This window comes from Enhydra lutris, unplaced genomic scaffold (assembly GCF_002288905.1).
Source record: "Enhydra lutris kenyoni isolate GAN:26980312 unplaced genomic scaffold, ASM228890v2 scaffoldscaffold44, whole genome shotgun sequence".
Lineage (NCBI taxonomy): Eukaryota > Metazoa > Chordata > Mammalia > Carnivora > Mustelidae > Enhydra > Enhydra lutris.
In genome coordinates, this window is record NW_019154128.1 from 10,850,885 (window position 1) to 10,870,616 (window position 19,732).

At 50.3% G+C, this 19,732-nt stretch overlaps 1 protein-coding gene across 1 annotated transcript in view; it reads right to left on the minus strand.

Moving 5' to 3' along the window:
- Positions 1 to 19,732, minus strand: part of LOC111155870 (endothelial PAS domain protein 1) — an 83,055-nt gene that overhangs the window by 36,320 nt on the left and 27,003 nt on the right. The gene's annotated exons all lie outside the window — the stretch shown is intronic.

Below are 19,732 nucleotides of genomic sequence, written 5' to 3' on the forward strand. Positions count from 1 at the left end.
CAGGTCAAGACATCCCCGGGACCCCCGACCGTGGTGCAGCCAGACCCCTCCGCAGAGCTGATGCGGCCCCCACCTGTCGTCCAGCACACGCGGCCTCTGCTCTCGGTCGGCAGCCCTGCCTTCACGCGTGTTTGTGCTCTGAACTGCCTCCCTCCTCTTGCACCCGTGTTGCCCGGACCCGGGCTTCGTGTGCGGGGGCTTAGAACACGGACTTGCCGACTCATCAGCTGGCAATGCCTGCGACTTGGTCCTGGGTTCCCGGAGGACTGGGGCGAGGACCCCGCGATGGTGAGGGAACTGTGAGGAGGCTGTGGCCACTGGCCCAGGACGCTGTATCAGAGGCCCTGGAGAACAAGCTGAAAAACTGCTTCCAGGCCCTCTTTCTGGATAAAACACACTTAGGAAACGGGAAGCCCAGGACTGGACCTTAGATCCCATTTGGTATCAGAGAGCGATCGCCACAGTGAAAACTGGAAAGGCCATTAGAGCCCAAGCCCAAGAAGAAACAGTGAGCCAGACATCTGTCAGTCTGTTGTCCCACATAGCATGGCTGGCGAGGGTTAAAGAGGAGTGAGCGCAAACACGTTTCCTCTTTCATCCTGCCAGCATAGGTTAGCAGCCTGTCTCACGGTTGCTTTCCTCCTCTTTGCAGTACAGAAGGAAAGATGACACACACCCAAACCTGCCTCTTGCAGGAAACTCTAAAGAAATTCTAAATCTTCTCATAAAGCCTATGTTGTCCTAACACAATCGGGTTCAAAAGCCAGCCTGCCTGGATTGAAATTGTAACTTCTCCACTCATTGGCTCTGTACACGTCAGCTACGTGAACTGCTCAAACTCTGTTTTTTCTCATCTATGTAATGGTCATAATAGTACTTATAATCTATATAATAACGGAATTATTGTGAGGATTAGATATAATTTATTTAAAATCTTTACCATAGGTATATCCCAACTGTAAGCTAGGAATGTTAGCGAATATTAATAACAAATCTGTCCATGAAAAAAATGATCACGAGTAAAAATGATTTTACTAAACAGTATGATATAACCTATTTTCATAGAATCGTAAGTATTCTACATAATACATCTTACAGATTATATAAGAAAAGGTCTAGAGATAGAGTAAAATGAAAATAACCATTATTCTTACAGCCATTCACATATAGTGTTTACTGTATTTCAGGAGCTGTTTTAAGCACTACTGCATTAGCTTCCTATATTCTCACACCTGTCCTTAGAAGCAGTATGATGGTTATCTCTGATTCACAGATGAGGAAACAGAGGCACAGAGGAGAGGTGATTCACCTACAGCCCTTGGGCATGTAAGTGGGTAAGTGGCTTTGTGCCAGGCCGGTGGGTCCCAGAATGAGGCTTTTTATCCATCAGTAATGTGAGGGGGGTTATTATTATTTTTTTCTAGTACTTGTCTGTATTTTCTTATGTTTCTATAAATAACCTGTATTTCTTGTTTAATAAACATTTTTTAAAATTTATTTTTCAATAAACTGTCCAATGCAGTTCTCAAGGCCGCCTCTGACCAGCTCCAAGTCGCTGCCTCAGTCCGCCCTTCTGAGATTTCCAAAGTTAGTCGTGGCTTCTCCTTCTGTTTGGTTTTGCAGCCTAATATTTGGCTGAAAGATCAGTACTTGGGGATTCACGGAATGTTGACATACTTCTCAAAACCCTCAAGATTTGGGGCAGAGGGACTGTTTCACTTTACAACATGCTTCATTTTTTTAAAAAAAATGCGCCCTCCAGCTCCCTGGATGGATTACACACCATACACTCAGATTGTGGGAAGACTGTTGATGGGCAGGGAGACCCTTCAGAAAAATTGTGAAATGGGTGAAATGGTTTTTTTCCTGTCCCCTCTCCCCTTGCTGTTTCCTTTCCCAAACTTCTATCTCCTCTGCTCTCCCCACATCCATTCTCGGAACCCTCGCCCTGTACCGGCCAGTATCCCACCATTTGCACTCTCTCGGAGCCTCCCACACCCTAGTTGTAACAGTAGTTTGTACAGGAGTCCCTCCCATTTGTATTGGAATCCTGACCTCTGACCTTGGAGCAAAAGCAGCTGTTCGAGCTTGTAGATGTCGGGGCGCAGGGAAGGAGGCTGGGAGGGGACAGGACACCAAAAACTGTACACTTCATTCCTGTCTGTCATGAGAGCAGGTAAGGGAGAGTCAGCGTGTTCCAGATGCTGGATTCCCTTCACCAGCACCAACCTGTGCACCCCAACAAAAGCATCATCAGCACATGACCAGTCATTAGGGCGCCTTGGTGAAGCCATCCTGGGCAGAAAGGATCACCAGCAGAGGCTGCGACATGAATGCCAATGTCTGCAGGCACAGACATTGCTGTTGCCCATCGCTTGGAGTGCAAGGACAGATAGGCAGAGAGGAAGAGCCAGGTCGGGGGAAAGGCAGGCTGCAGTCAATGCTCTGTCTGGCAATGGCATTCGAGACTTGGCACCTACCACATTTCCTCGACCATGCAGAAGTTTATTCCCACCTACTTTTGTGCCTCAACACTGCACCAAGGACCTTACATATATGACATTATAATCCTAATGACAATATGGTAGGTGCGGAGGGCACAGTTTGCACATGTGGAAACAGAGGCTCAGACGTGATGTCTAACTTGCCCAAGGTCACAAAGTCAATGCCTAGTCAATGCCTGCTTGCCTTGGAGAGCATGTGGTCAGTGGGCAGACACCAAGAGGTTCTGAGACACATGGGTGCTCCGTGTCTAATTCCACCTTCACAGCCTGCGTGTAAGATGGGCAAGACTGGCATTGCTCTTGCCCCCATTTCACAGATCTGCAAACTGAGGCCAGACCAGGCTGTTACTCACCCAGGACAATCCAGTTAATCAGTGACTAAGTGAGGGCTAGAACGCATCTCTTCCTAGGCCAATAATATTCTTTCTACTGCTTAACCTCAGGAGACAGAGGTGTTAGCAAGAAATAAAGAAACCACAACATTTCATCATTTAGAAAAAGAAAGACTGAGAATCTCACACATCCTCTTACTTCAAAAGCCGTGAACTCCGTTTTAGCTACCTTGTTTTTATAGCTGCACTCAGGGGCTAACAGGACTGTAACTGGATTATCTAGTTAACCTTGACACAGCCCGGAGATATCTAACGTGGACTCCTGGAAGAACAAAAACGTGTAACACTGCTCTCATTTATTTAGCAACACTGAAGAACAAGCATGGTTAACGCCAAGCATGACGGTAAGACCTTCCCAATGGATGCACACAGCCTGCTTTCTCCAGCAGTTTACCAAAGATCGGGCCTCTGCGCAAGTAGAAAAGGAGGCTGGAAGTCAGGAGGACTGGTGTTTTTGATGTGCTGGCCACAGGACGAGCTAACCGTCCGATGTGGGCGAGAGAATACATTCTCCGTGCCCCGACATCCTTGTGTGTAAAATGGGAGAGACTCACGTCTTACTGGTCAGGATCAAAGGAGACGAGTGTACGAGGGCTGGAAGGACTCGGAAGCTCTCCACTGAGGAAAACTGTCATGACATCTGGCAAATCTGAGTGTCAGTCGCATTCAGAGTTTTGCCCTAACAGCTGCTCTTCGTTGCCAAATCAATGTTGTCCCAGGGCTAGAGGCGTCACTGGGGGTCGGGCTGATCGTGACGAGTTTGTGTTAGATTGCTGAAGCTTCTCAGGTCAATGAGGCTTCATTTCCAAAAATACTTGCACTTTATTTTCTCTCCCTAGATAGGTCCTAGAACTGCCTGCAATAGACCAGCATTTGGGGCGGGGTGGGGGGGTGGAGGCGGGCAATTCTAGACACGGCACTTTAGAATTCTCTGGTTTCTCATCAAAGCGTGGTTTAAGTTTTCAAAATCATCATTAAAGACTCAGATTTATTTCTTACTCTAAATTGCTCATTCTATAAAGTGGCTACTCCTGTCTTTCTAGGTGGCTCTCCTGCAACCACAGGGCGGTCCCAGGTGCATAGTATTTGTTATATGGGACACACGGCATAAATGGGGCCCTGGCTAACGGTATCCTCCTTGCAGACCCAGAAGAATTTATTGAACTCCGTGTTGGGCCCTGTGCAACTGCACGGCGGATATGCTGCCCCCGGCTTATGAGGAGTAGACAGTCTGGTTGGGGAGCCAACAACCTGGGGAGGAAACACCTCCATTAACCACGGAATTACGCATGGACAATAAACAGCACACGTGGTTAAGATAAGAAATGAGTCAGTAGGAGCAAGGTCACGGGAAGCTACCCAGGGAGACAGGATTTCAGCGGATCCCAGAAGGAGCACCACCCTTCCATCGCTTGAGGGTCAGAATCCACTTTCTCCCCTGTGTGTGTGCTATCTCATTTGCTTCTCATAACAACCCCAAGGGATAGGAACTAGTATCCCCACTTAATAGATGAAGAGGCCGAGATTTAGAGAGATCTGGTAACTTGATAAGAGACATTGTCTCCAAGCTGAATTCTTCTGGCTCCAAGATCAAAGATTTTCCCCCTGGCAGCAAGGAAACTGCTGTGGACTGTGTGCCTCTGACATGCTGTGTGCTCTGTCAGACACTTGCCCACAAACTGGGTGCTCACGGACACCATGGGAGAAGGGGAGGTTAAGATTTGAGAAGGACACACTGACATAAAGATTCTCTGTCCTTAAGTGAGCACCACTCAGCTTGGAATCTCAGCAGCAGGACTGAAGCACTCTCTGAGTTTGCATGGGGTCGGAGAGGAAGAAGGGGTCAGTGCTGTGGGCCTGAGGGATGCAGCCCTCATCACTGGGGGGCTGGGGTGTGGGCGGGGGGTACGCTCCAGGGGACTCCCTCAAGGCTGCAGGTCCAGCTGGTAGGAATGTTCTTCTCCATTATACAGGTGAGCACATTTCTGTCCTTTACTTTTACATGCTAATATCTACAAGTTTATACCTGCCCTCCCCAAGGTGGAAACTCACACTCTAAAACATCTGATCCTAAGGGAAGCAACCACTTAAGGACTAGGCAGCTACTCAGAAGAGAAAGCAAAACTGACCTCAAGCTCCAGTGTGTATATGCCACAACTCAGACCTCTGTGTCCAGAGCTTTGTTACCCTACACAGGACTCTTTAACTTCTGTGTCTGGGCTCCAGGCTTGGCTTAAGTTGATAACTGAACCATTATCACCTCTTGGTCAAGATGATCCTGGTTGCTGACTTCCAGGTGAGCAAGGCCCGGTATGGGGGTCCCCCAGGATGTCTCCAGCTGCACCAGTGGGGCTGGTTCCTGCTTTAGCTATTCTCCCCTGACTTTCAGGAGGAGCAGGACCAGAGTACCATAACACTAGGCCTGTTAACCCTATAAGGTTAGCTGGCCTACAAGGAGAAAGGAATTTAGCAGATAGGGAGGGAGACTGAAGCTAATTAAGCCAGCAGTCTGGGGTTGGTGGGGAAATTCTAAGCTGGTGCCAATTCTTAGGAGGGTGTGAGTGTAGGAAATGAAGGTCAAATGCCACTGGGAGGGGGTCTCGTGACTCTTCCGTGAGGCTATGTGGCCACTGCACAAGGGCCGCCCAAAGATGAGGAGCACACCAGCTTCGGGTCCCAGAGATCAGGGGGAATGGCTGGGCCCCCACACCCAGGGGCTGAAAGCTGCCTGGATGGCATCAGAGCAGAGGCAACGCGGGTGCTTCTCAATCCTGGCTGCTCACTTGAGTCACCAGAGGAGCCCTAAAGACCGATGCCTGGGTCATGCCCCTCCCCCCAGAGTCTGATGTAATAGGGCTGGGGTGCAGCCGGGGCACTGGGGACCTTAAAGCTTGCCATGTGAGGCCCATGTGCACCCAGGGCTGGGAACCTCGACTGCAAAGCAGGCAGCTTAAAATCAAAAGGTTTGTTTTCTGGTTTTTGTTTTCGGTGAAAGGAAAAGGAAACTAGTATTTATGGAGCACTGGGGAGAGGTGCATTTCCTGGACCACCTCATCTGATCCTCAGTTAAACTCCGCGGCGGTATTGGTCCTGTTCAGCAGAGCCCCGATTCTCAACTTCCAGCAGAATCACCCGGAGGGCTTACTGCACTGCAGGCTTCCATGCCTGCCATCACAGGTCTTCAGAAGACGGACACCCGGGTCTGTTTCTGAAACTAACCACTGCTCTAAGTATTTTGGGAGTCCTTTTAGAACTAATTTCAGAGCCACACAAGAAAATCAGTCATAACACTTTATAGAACACACTTTATTTTCAACCCCAAACAATATTATCAAGGCCTGCCCACCTCCTTTAGTCACCAGACTCGGCTGAGAATGGATGTTGGTTGTTTGAAAGCATGAAATGTGCCCTCCGAGATAAGGCCTTGCCACAATTGAAGGTGTTCCAAAGAATGGTCTTTGGCTCTACAGGCAATTGCAAAGGAGAGGCAAAAACGGGCAGAACCAGGGGGTACTCTCGTGGCCAATTTTCTGGGTGAAATCCGACATTTGTCCTGGGGCAGTGGTGATTAGCATATGAATCTATTAAGGAGGGAAATAAAGGCATCAAATGTCAACCAGTCAAAATAGAAGAAATTCAGGAGGAACTGGGCAGATCAGATGGACCGCCATGAGGGGAAAGGAAGCATCCATCCCCTTCAACACACACACCACTGGTGAGGGGCACGGGCTCTGCTCTGAAGGAGACCAAGCCCCACTGGGAGGTAGACATACTACAGACTAGTACATCAGAAGGCCTAAAAGAGAGGATACAAAGAAGGAGTGAGGGTTGGGAAAGCTAGGACAGGAGGGGATGTCTCCACTCCTCCCTTCCCTGAAGGAGGAATCCTGGAAAGTGTCTCATACCTCAACCTCCCAAACTCCCCTCTGCTGGGGCTGAGCCCCTGCCTCCCTGACCCACACAGGCAGTCTGTGGCCCTGGAAAGTGAGCCTGGACTGCATTCAGAGCTGACAGCAATGTCTGGGGCCCACTGGAGATGCTTATCTAGTGGGCTTCTGGGCTGCAGGCAGCCTCCAAGAAGAGCAGCTCACTCAATTACCAAGCAGCCCCATAGGTACAGCCCACGTGGGGCTCCAGATGCCCCGCTCCTTATATAATCTGAGGACAGGTGCAGTCCCCAGCCCAGCCGGGAAAAGCCAGGCGAGTATATAGGAGTGACCGTGAAGTGGTGCTGTGCTTAGCCCCGCAGAGCCCAAGCCTTAGCAGGATTTTCTTTGTTCGACTTGTTGGGAGTGATACCACTTTGCGTCTGGACCAATCACTACAGTTGATACAGTACTTTAGAAGCTGATCTGTAAATCTGACCCAGCAGGATAGGAAAAGAGCAGGTACCATCATCCCCGTTTTAGAGATGATGAAAACTGAAGCCCAGAAACGCAGTGGGAATGCGTGGACCTGGGACAAAAGCCCTGAGCTCTGACTTTCTCAAGGACCTACGAACAAGGAGCCCACTGCCAGCCAGCACCAGACCTGTCACACAGTTGCAAACAGACCTTCTTTATTCATTACCCTCCTATAACCCTGCTTATCTTAAATCGTTTCCTTTTTAAAAAACGCTTTGGTGACGATAAGGGTAATACACATTTAGCGTAGGCAATTTTAAAAGTACAGAAAGATAGAAATAAAACAAACTGAGATTTCATGAGATTTATGGCTTCTTAATATTTTATCAAATTTAAAGAGTTCTTTCAAGTTTCCACAACAGCCAGCCGCTCCCTACTGTGGGCATGTTACCATGCAGCACGCGCTCGCTCACTCACAGTGTCTCATCTCTACGTGTTACAAACGACACTGCGGTCACTGTGTGCCATGTGTCATTCTCTAACTTACTTTTTCTGATAAAAGAGGATACACGTGCTGCTGGCTGCCAGGTCCCCACTGCAGCCTCCAGGTGACTGCCTCTTGAAAGCTGGGGATGGAACAATATCAGCATTTCTAGGATCAGGACTGACAACCACCCCTACTGGGCAGGGCTGCAGAAGGAGGTACGGCGGGGATGGGGGTAGCGGGTGGGCAGGGAAGGAAAGCAGGATGTGCACACCTTCTCAGCAGCTTTCCCTCCTTCCCTGCCCAGTCACTCAGGCTCTCCTAGGCTTCCTCTTTCCCTCGTGCCGTATCTAGGCTAACACACCGGAAGAGAGGCAGTGGAATTGGAAATTCCAGGTTTGCAAAGATGGCCACCCTTGTTGGTGAGGAGGACTCTTCTCCCACTGAAAGTAAAGTGTTTTTCCATCTCCTCCAATCTTACCACATCCAGTGCATGCATAGGGCAGGCTCATGGCATTTGCACCTGTGAAAAGGAGGGAAGCCAGCAGCTGCAAGGGGCCCCTGCCTGGCCCTCCACCGCTCTCTCTGGCCTCCGATGCCTGCTCCTGCCCGACGCCCTCCACCGTGCAGACTCCAGCCAAGAGACTAACTGGCCTCAGCAAGCTGACATCCTGCTGCCACAGCGAGGAAGGGGCCACACACGCTTCAGGATTCTCATCACCCTGCCACCGATTTCATCCTGGAATGATCCTATAAAGTAGGTACTCTGCCCAGAAGGAAACCGATCCCGAGGATGTCAAGTGGCGCGCCCAGCATCACCCAGGAATGGACCCAGCTCTCAAAGGTGTCATTTGACCCTAAGTCCTATGCCCTTGATGGCACTGCAGCCTTCTGGGAAATGCCCCAAGCAGATTCCTCTTGTAGGTTCAAAGGTTTAGCTGAGCTGGGTGTGTTGCGGGTGAAGCCTTCCAGGAATACTTAATAAGATGAATTCTTGCTCTGGGAAGCAGCAAAGGGGATATCCTGGTCACCCTCCTGCTCTAGGTCAGCTCCTCCATTGACAAACCAGGCCCAGTGGAATAGATTTTCTCTGCTTGGAGATGTCTTTTAAAAAAAAAAAAAAAAAAGGGAAAAAGAAAGAAAGAAAAGAAAAAGAAAAAAAAAAGTTCTTCCTTTGCCAGCAAAGTCCGCAGATGCCAAGGTAAAGTGTTCCATTCTCACTAGGCCAATTTTTTTTTTTATTAAAAAATTTTTATTGAGGTACAATTGACCTATAAATTACATCTGTTTCAGGCACACAACAGAATGATTCTCTATTTCATACACTGCAAAGCAATCGCAGCACGTCTAATTCTCCTGCTCTTTTTCTCACCACCACTTCTCTGGGTCTGGGGCTCTTTCCCCACACTGGGCTTTTCTCTAAAGCTCCTACCCATCTGCAGCCTTCTTCCCCGGAAGCCCACAGGCCTCCAACAGCGCGATCTGAGGTGTGGTTCAAGCCATTCTGCCTGCACAGCTGCCTTGATCCTACACCACTGCGTTCCGTTAAGAAAACGGAACAGACGGCACAGCAGCCGGACCAAGGAAAAAGTGCCTGAGAGGAGATGCAGAACAGATTGACCAGCATGAAGCACGCGCGTTCTCTGGAGGGAGGCAGGAGCTGCTTACCCCAGTCCCTGCCGGCCTCTAAAGCCCCTGGTCTTCCAGGTCCCATGGCCCACCTGAAGCACGTGCCCTTCCTCCCCTGGGCCTAGCTAAGGGATCCCCATCCCTCACGACCGCTCATGGCCCCTTTCCTCCAGGAAGGGCTCACTTCCACACATCCAGCTTCAGCGATGTCACGCGGCATGAGCCAGCCCTCCTCTTTATTCTTTACTTATTTCACTTCCAGAGCATTTGTCTCTCCAACTAGACCACATACTCCCGCGGGAAAGGAGCCCTCATCTGTTCCTTTGGGGTCCTCCAAGGTGTAAATACCACCAACTGATGCAAATGGGAGACGCTGGAGAAAGACCACTTAAATCATTCCTGTTCCGTGAATTCCTCCAAGTCTCTCACTGTTCTAGGTCTTCATAAGAATTCTAATGCAATTCTCAGTCAGAATAAAAGATTTCCATCCAGGAAGAGCCACAGCACAGAGAGACACTCAAAGGTAGGTGGGTGGGTGGGTGTGTGTGTGTGTGTGTGTGTGTGTGTGTGTGTGTGTTTCCAACTACTTGAATGAAATTGGGTCTGAACTAGAGCTGAAGAGACCAGCACTTCTCAAACTTGACTTTGCACACAGATCACCCAAGGAGCGGATTATAGTTTCTGACTTAGGAGGTGTGGGCTGGGGCCTGAGGATCTGCATTTCCAGTAACCTCCCAGATGGTGCTGATTCCACTCGTCAGTGGCCACACCCAGCGACATGATGGAGATGTCATCGCTGACAGGGTCAGTGCTACCCTGATGGCATCCCTAGCCAAAGCCACCTAAAGTCTAACAAGCAGTATCTTCTCTTCTGCCAGAAAGAATCTTCCCCTCTTTTCATATTTCCTATGGGATTGTTTCACTTAGCCCCAAATGGATGTCCCTGTCTTCTTTTGTGCCCTCCCTAACCTACATCATCTCATCCCCTTTTATTTCTTAAAACTCCTTCCCTCGGGGCCAGTCCAAGCCCTGCTACCCACAGATGCTTTCCCAGCCACCCTCACTTCCTGCCCACATTACTCACTGGCCCTCATTAAAGGCCTCCCTGTCTTGCTGGCTTTTCTAAGCCAATGTCCTGCTGCTCTAACTGGGCTGAATGTACCTCGGTGCTCTTGCGGGGAGAGGAGGGCACAGACACAACATTGACTTCTGTGCATCCTTCAAGGGACCTTGGCCCAGGACAGACAAACTGGGTAAATATTTGCTAACTGATTGTAAGGACAATTCAAGCGTGCCCTTTACTCCTCTCTCCCTTCCCTCTTGGGGACGAAAGCAAAAGTGATCCCAGCGGCCCTGGCCTCCATCCCCAGCCCTGGGGCCCTGCCTCTCCCAGGAGCTGCAGCTGGGCCTGCTGAGATTTGGGGCAGCTCCTCTTCCCTTCAGTGAAGAGTTAAAGCACCGGGAAGGCTGCTTCCCACTTGGAAACCTCCATTTCCTCATGCAGCGTGAACAAGAGAACATCTATGGACAGGGGCTGAGAGAGCCAACTGCACAGGGAGTGAACTTGCTCTGAATGGGGCTGTTCTAGCGCCCGCCAAGTTGAGTCATTAAGATGCCATCCCCGAGGTACAGCCCCCCGCGTCACCTCTAGATATCCCCTCGGCTGGTGGCAAAGGGGATGAATGGTGAGCACAGAGCCTACTCAAAGCAGGCTCTTTCATGAGCCGGGGGAGAGGGGCTGGGGCCACAGAGGAGGCAAAAGCAGCAGTCCTCTCTCCCACTCCCCCTCTTCACCATGCTGAGCTGAGTTAACCCCCAGTTTGCACGGCGTTGCCCAAAACACTGCTCCCCGAAAGGCAACCAAGGAGAGGGGGCAGGCAAGAACGTTAGAGAAAATATGTGCGATGCCAAAAATAATTCCTGTATCATGAGAACACGGAACCGGGCCGCCTCCGGGGCCAGCAGTGGGCAGCTTCAGGAAGGAGGGGGCAGAAATTCCCCTGGCAGTGTCGTCACACATCTGGGTGGAAGCATTTAAAAAGCCCTAACTGGAGTAGATGGTCGTCACCGAGAACTCTTCTCTTGAACAGAGTAGGATTTTAAGGGTCAGGTCTCTCCTCTATTTCAGACACCTTAATTTCAATGCAGAGAACACTAGCTAGTCTTTGAATCAGGACTGATGCTTGACCATATGCTAATGTGAAATACCCCAGGATCTGTCTTACTAATCCCAGTTTGATGCCAGAACTTCTGGTGCCTGGTATTTAAAGTATTTCAAAACAACGGGGGGGGGGGGGGAGTTAGGGGACAGACTCTCATTTTCTACCCCCCTCCCACCCGCCCCATCCTATAACCCCTTCTTTCCTCCCTACTTAAAAAAAAGAAAGCAAGACAAAGGAAAAAGAAAAGGAGAGAGAGAGAAGAACCCAAAGAAAATCTCAGAGACCCTTTCTGTTCTGGGCTTCCTCTGATTTTCAGTCAGTTACATGGCCGCCTGTCCAGAGCTGTGGGATCTGATTCATCGCCAAGTGCCAGGCCTTGCTCTCTTCCCGTTCTGCCTGCCCTAGTCATACTACGGCTAGAAGGGAGATGTTCATGCACAGTGTGGAAGCTACATTCCATTCCTATGCAGAGAAGTCATCCAAAGCCATGGGAAACGCCAAAGTCTTCTCCAAGTTACTATCATGCTCTCAAAGGATGATGTTGAGCAATTTGGGAAGTGGGGGTGTTCTTCTCCCCAGCAACAGCCTTTCCTCTCCACTCATTCAGCAAGTATCCATGAACCCCTCTTGGTGTGCTCGGGCTGGAAACAGTAGCAGGAAGCCTGGAATGACAGGCCTCGGGGAGCTTGTGGCGAGGGGCAGGGTCAAGCGCTACAATGCGAGTGTTCAGGAGAAAGTCTATAGGGCTGAACAGTGCGGGGAGAGCTGGGTGCTGGAGGCGGGCTGTGGAGGAGGCTCAGGTATGGAGTGTGGGCATGAGGAAGGACAAGGATACTGCTGGGGAAATGGGGGTGGTGGTGGTGGCCAGGGGTCTGGAGACAGGCTGGAGCAGGGTACAAGGCTGGAAAAGTCAGAGTGGTGGGGATGCATTCATGCCACAAAGACTGCTGAGTATCCACAAGGGGCCAAGCAGGGAGGAGGGCTTTCAACGACACAAGGACTGGTAAATAAAGTCAGATGATGGGAGAAGTGCCTAGTCCACTGCCGAGGTAGTGTCCCAAGAGCCAGGTCATGGGCAGAGCAAGAACCCAGCCCGGATCCCTCCCCTGCTGGCTGTGCTTCTGCCACACTGGACAGGAAGTATGGGAACCCGTCTTTCTTGCCAGTTATGCCACGGGACATGAGTCCCCTTATGAGGAGCTCTAAATATGGCAGCAACTCGTGGGCCACCACGGGCTGAAACCTTGGCATTCTCGCTGAACAGTAATTCATAAACGCCATCCCCTGGGACGAAACATAAACTTCACCAAAAACGCACACCTCCTCAGGCTCCAGTGGTGTTTTATTTTCAAAGACTTTAGCCCCCATCTTCTAGCAGTTTCTCCTTGCTCTTTGATCAAGAAGCATACAAGTCCGATCAGACCTCAGGGAAAGGAAGAGCTCACCAAACCACTCCCAGACCACTTTAGCCTGTCACTGCCCTATTTAAAAATGAGAGTGGCTCCCTCCTGCCCTCATGATGAAGCCCAAGCTCTAGGTGCCCCTCAAGGTCTCTTCATTCCTGAAAGCCAGCAGCACCCTACCTGCTCCAGCCAGACCATGCTTCAGACTGTCCCCCATAACTCAGCGCCCCTTTCTGCCACCCAGTTACCTTTTCCACCTGAAATGTGATCCTTCCTCTCCGATATTCCAAACCCTATACTTTCAGAACCGCCACTTCCAGCGAGGTTTTTCTGATCCCTCTACGCAGCCCACACCGATCCCCCACTCCTGTCCTGAGCACCTGGAGAACTGACCGATACCATTTACTGTAAGGTAGCATCACTTTATTGTTCCTTATCGTACAGGTCTTCTCCGAGGGCAGAGGCAAATGTCCAAGTTCTTACGTACATGGAGCCTTGCACTGGACCTTACCCCCAAAATGACAGTTTCATCTCCTTCAGATACAGCATGGCGAGCTGGAGTGAAGGCTGGGATTCCACCACCTACGGGATGAGGACTGTAGAGTTAGAATGCCTCGGTCAGCACTGCTCCGTAGAAAGTGGGTTAATAAAGAGGAGGGACAAGGGGTGTCTTCCTCACTAGGTTACCTAACGTTCATTGGTGCCTCACCATCCCAGGAAACAGGTTCCCATACCCTAGGGATGCTTTCATATGGAAGGTGCTGGCTGAGCCTCTGTCCACACCACAGGGAGTGTTCAGTGAGCCAAATGCCACCCAGCTTCACTGACAGCGTACAAGCCTAGACAGGGGCAGCCCCCTCTTCTCCCCACCGGAGGAGACTTGGCGGGGTTTCTGCCTCCGATCCCAGCTCCTTGACACAACAGAACAACCGGCTACCCAACACTACCTAGCACCCAAAGCCTTCATGCCACATGGATAGATGCCCTTCTTAGAGTCAGATTTCTAACAAGGAAGACACCAAGGTTTGGCCAGGGTTCCAGCCCTTCAGGGATGTAACATGGAAGTGGGAAAATGGGCCAGGTACCCCCCCACACAAAAGAAAAGTTTCTGAAGGGAAAAAATCTTAAGAGATAAACATCAAACAAGTTAAAAACCCAATGACAACCCTAAAGGTCAGCAAAGAGGGCTCAAGACCCACACTTTGGAATAAACACTCTCCATTAGCCTGAATTTCAGGGTTTCCAAATCTAGACTCTAAGCCTCAATCCCACCCCCTCAACAACACACGCCTCAGACCAGAAGGGGGTTAACAGAATCCAGCTGCTCCCCTTATCTGGCTAACCTGCTAATGGCAAATCTCTGCTCCTAATATTTTATCAGTGATTTCCGCAGATCACTTTTATTAGAGATAATGTCATTTTTACTTCATTATCCAGCCCAGCAGTCAAAGAGAAAACAATCTGGTATTTTTTTCCATGAATCACCAGTTCTGTCCATTAACGCTGACAGGTGACAGCGAACTGAAACTCTTGGCCACACTTTGGGGCAAAAGCCTGGGCAGTTAACCCTCTGTTTTCTGGGTGGAGCAGAGGCCCCCCAGCGGCCTCTTCCGTAGCCAAGGCTAGTGTCTGGGTTTCAGGTGCCTGTTGCCCTGAATGCGCAAGGAGGGCCTGTTGGCTAGGCCGCAGCTGTCCAGCAGACTCCGTTCCACCGAGGCAGATAAAATGGTTGTCTAACACCCCAGGCAGGCCGGTGCTGTAGCACTGTTAATTCTACTTTGTGGAAAGCGATAATTAACATATGAGTCAGCAGCAGAGAAAGACTTTAAGCCCAGGGAGAAAAACAGCCCCAGAGTCCCTGAAACCTCAGAGGCAGTACAGTGTTCGATTAAACGCTTTAGAAGATTAGCCCTAGTACAGGGACACCTGAGCAGAGGGTGGTTTGTGACCTCAGTGGCTCTCACAAGTGGCTCGTAGCCACTCCTGGGACACCCCCAATCTGACTGCCAGTGCGTAGAAGAGAAGGCCTCTCTCTCCAGCTTCCTTGTTTCCCCTAATTATTTTATTTATTTATTTATTTAAAGATTTTATTTATTTATTTGACAGACAGAGATCACAAGTAGGCAGAGAGGCAGGCAGAGAGAGAGGGGGAAGCAGACTCCCCACTGAGCAGAGAGCCTGACGTGGGGCTCGATCCCAGAACTCTGGGATCATGACCTGAGCCGAAGGCAGAGGCTTTAACCCACTGAGCCACCCAGGCGCCCCCCCCTTTTTTTTTTAAATGCCAGATGTAGCTTTGCTTTCTTGGAGTGACTTCTGATTGCCTTAGAGATTGTGACAAATCCATTTGTCCTATACTGGGTATACTGGGTATACTGGTCACACCCCACAACCCTGTAGCCCCTAGAAGAAGGTTCTAAAGCAAGCAGAGGACTTAGCTAAAAGGGCAAGTGCTTCTTCGCATTTTAGCATTTTTGGAAGAAGTGTGGCTCTTTGGAATTTAAATCCCGTCTGGGGTTTATGTCCGGTGAGCTTTAGCTCTCACTAACTGAACATTTACTGAGTGTCCACCCTGTGTCACACACTGGGGATACGGAAGGGAAGACAGGTCTCTCTCTCTCTCTCTCTCAACAAGCTGGACAGCCAAGTGAGGGACACAGGCAAGCAAATCTGGGCACAAGGCCAGATGGACAGCCTGGGCTGTGGGGCTCAGACACCCTCTCTGTGAGGCAAGAGCTCCTCAGGTTTTTCTAAACCTCGTGTCCTATGAAACAGTGACTGTAGAAGTCCTGACCTCCTTGAGCTCTCATGGACTAACACACCCACGCAGCTTAGAGCCATGTCTGACACCGTGAGCTGGTGGTCCTGAACCTCTCACTGCAGAAGTCAGTAGCGAGAGCTCTGGAGAGCACAGAGGGTGCCATACCCCACTCTGTGGGGAGAAAGGGGGCCCTGTGGAGGGCTTCCACGTGAGACTGTGAGGACCAACAGGCATTGGCAACGACAAAGAAGCGGTGAAGGGGCCCCGAGAAGATGAAGCAGAATTAGGCACCATGAGGTCTAATAAAGGGACCCTTGGCTCAGGTTTTAGGAGCACAGGCCTTACCAGGCGGGGCTGGCTTCCAGAACAAGGGCTGGGACCGTCCCTCCCCAGGTGTCCCAAGGTGCCCTCAGCCAGCAGCAGAATCCTGGGCTAGTTCTGGACCAAGGGGCAACCCTGTTGTGGCATTTCTTCTATTTTTGCATTCCTTGTGCTTTGACAATGAGATGATTGTGTGGATATTACAAGAGGTGATTATCTCCATGGGCATGGAGCCTGTTTTAGTGCAAGGACTTTGCCTTGTCGGAGCCAAGACTTCTGAGGTCACAGCTAAGTTGCCAATTCCAGAGAACCTCTGACAAACCCCAAGGCCACCAGGGAACCTGCTCTTTGCGGAACGGCTTATTTGAAAAGACTAGCGGCCACAGGTGTTGGATAGGAGACAGCCCGCACGTGGGCCCGTGCTGGCTGAGGGCGGCGTACTAAACATCTGTGTGTGCCCAGCTTTGTGTGAGGGGATTGGAAGCAGTTACCGCTCAGAAATGGTCATCATACTTCTGGATTCCATGAAGCATCTCGCCCCAGATTTATGGGAATGGGAGTGCCCAGTGCAGTTCACATCAAAGGAGTGGGGAGCCCAGAGCTTGTCTGACTCTCATGAGCGAAAAGTGTTAAGACGCAAACTTGAACAAACAGGTTCAAGACAATGGAAGCAAGGAACATAGTCCTGCTTCTCCTATGTGCTACAACAAACACAGGGCACCACAAATGTTCTGGGACCTCACCCTTAATATGGTCAGCAGTTACACACTCTTAGCTGGATTCTGCATAGGATTCCTCTTGATGCCTATAAGTAAACTTCTTGCCTGGGGGTGGCGGGGAGGTATTGCTAGAGAAATTAAAATGTGTAATATTCCGTAGGAGGCAGGCAGAAGGTATACAGACGGCCAGTAGTGCTTTAATCTTTAGGAACGCTGTTTTGTTTTGTTTTGTTTTAAATAAAAATGTTACTATTCTCTTTATTTCTATCTCTAAGGGGAAAAGAAAAACTTGCCATAGAGGGAGGGCTCCCCAGTCCCAATGCCTTTTCGCTTCCAGCTTCCCTTTAGAATCCTCCTGTTCTGCAGGCTAGCCTACATGTTCCTCTCCTGCCCTGCAAGGCTCCAGAGAGTAGGAGCTGAGTCAGAAGGTAGGAGCATTCTAGAAACAGCACCTCTCATCCAGTTGTTGCCTAGCACCCAGATGACAATCCCCAAATCAGCATTAGGGACCAACCAGAGGTCTCCGCTTTTGGACATGGTCTAACCATCCAGGAAGGATTTGTGGAGCTGCCCTTACTAAGGAAAAGAAATGTAATATGTGACTTGACTTAAAAAAATCCAGGAAGCTCTAACACTCTATCAAGCTCTTAAGATTTTTTCTTTCCTCCATAATCCTTGGCCAAGTTCAAAGGTGAGCACTTTCCCAGAGCCTCATTGGGAATAATGTTTATTTCATACATTTGGGGTTGCAAAGTTTGATTCCATCTTGCTTATTTGGGAAAAGATAACTTTTTTATGAAAGGACAGTGGGGGCAGGGGCGTGCGGATGAGCCAAGGGTAAGATTTGGGAGAGAAGAAAGGTGCTTAGCAGGCTCAAGCTCTGAACACTTGTCGTCTCTGATTTTCTCTGGAAGGTTATAAGGCCAGGTCACTGTACCTTTCCCTCTTCCGAACCTCCGTCATCCCATCTGCCCTCCCTACCTTTGTGGGTGCTGGTGTGGACATGTGTTCTGATGGCAAATATGACCTATACTTCGCCTTCCCAGAGGATTCTCAGTGAATTAAGTGTACTGACAGTTATTACTAAGATTTCTGGGTGAAGGAAATTCGGCAGAAAGCCGTGTGAGGGTTTGTGGTCTGCTCATCTGAAGTGAGGATGTCACGAAGTGGCCTACCAAGCCAGGCCATCACTGACTGCTTGGGGGTTAAGCAGCAATTCTCCACGACTGGTTGAGGCCAGGGAGTTCATTTTAATGGCACATTTATCATTTCCACTCATATCCTTGCCCCAGAACAAAACGGCAGATCTAAGCGGCCCTGCTGCCCCCTCATGGTTGGTTAGTGAGGAGGAAGTGTGGGGGTACAAGTAGGGAGGAACACAACTACATGACGCCTCTACCCATCTTATCTGCCGGCCAGCCTCCACACATCCTTCAGGACCCAATCATGCCCCAGCTCACCCCTTCCAGGAGGGGTCCCCCATTCCCTGGCTGAGGTGAACTGGCTTCCTGTCTACTCCGCTCTTTTGTCACGTGGCAGCCTCTGCCAAGTACTGTGAAGTCTCTTGTGACCTGCGGAGGCCAGGGTCACTCATGGCCCAATCTGCGTATCGACCTTGAGGAGCTGTGGGTTAGTCAGGCTGCAGGAGAAATCTGAGGCTGTTGCTGAGTCTCCTCAAAACCCAAGTTCTAACGCTGCTGGGGAGAGATGACGTGGAGACCCTAAGAAGGGGAACTCTCAGGGAGCAGGAGTCCCCATCTCCGGTTAAGTATGGCTCAAGAGGCATGAGGCAACACTGAGCTCTGGCAAAGTGGTGGCAGGAGGGCTCTGCAGTGCCACCTCTGTTTGCTGCCCTCTAGAAGAGGGGCTGAGAACACCATCATGATGCTCCGGGGCTGCCCAGAGCTGTGGAGGGCAGGCAGAGCACTGGGCTTTCCCACATGGTTGCTTTGTGCCAGGCGCTATGTTCTAGTGGGATGATTGTCCAAGAAGATCTGGAAAACCAGTGTCCGCCTCCTTATAGTTTCAGTCCCTCCTGGTGCTTTGTGCAAGGAATTTTATAGACTTTGTCCCATCTCCACGCTAAATATTTAACTGTGGTTTTGCCACAATTCTGCTTTAAATATGAATGCCATGTTCCATGCTGAAGAATCCTGGGGTTTGGTAAACAAGCCGGAGCTCCTGCCTACAGCTTCTGTGGTCCTCTCTGTTGGATTCATGGCTGCTACATATCTCCTCACTACTCTGGTCCCCTCTGTACTCTCTGCTCCTATTTTCTTACCACCCATAGCACCAGGAGTTAGATTTCTAATGTTCTCTCACGCTCTAATATTCTCCTGCATCTCCGTGTCCTCTCTCACTTAGACTATAGCTCCTTGAGGGCTGAGACTGCAGATTCTACTTTGCTCTTGGCCACCACGCTCAGCACAGTACTGGGAATAGCACACAGTAGGCACTGAATATATGCTCAGTCACAGAACAGCAGCATTTTAGAGTACACGCAATGTTAGCGTTTATCCAGGCCAATCCGGTCCCTTTGACGTACAGTTGGGGAAACTGAGGCCTAGAGGGCATCATTCACTGACTCAAGCAGCACATCCCGTTGGAGCTAAGAGCAACTTTACAAGTCACTAAGACACATTGTCGGACACAGGCACTACTAGAATGACCCCCATGCTGCCCAGGAGGAAACAGGTAGGGAGTGCTTAAGCAGCCTAGCCAAGATGCCTCTGCTAATAAGCAGCAGAGCCAGGACCAGAGCGCAGGCAATCTGGTTCCAGGGCCTACACCGTTACCGCCATTCCAGAACCTTCCAGAAGCCCTGGAGGTGGGACACTCCCCACCACCCCAGCATGGCGTTTACCAACTGCCTTGACCGTGACCACCTGCATGCTTGTCCTCTCCTACCCGGCTCCCACTTAGACTGGAGCTCAAGAGGTCAAGAACAAAGGTGTCTCCTTCTCCTCTAATCCTCCAGGGTCTCCAGGCCACTGCCTACCCTACAGAGGGCGTTT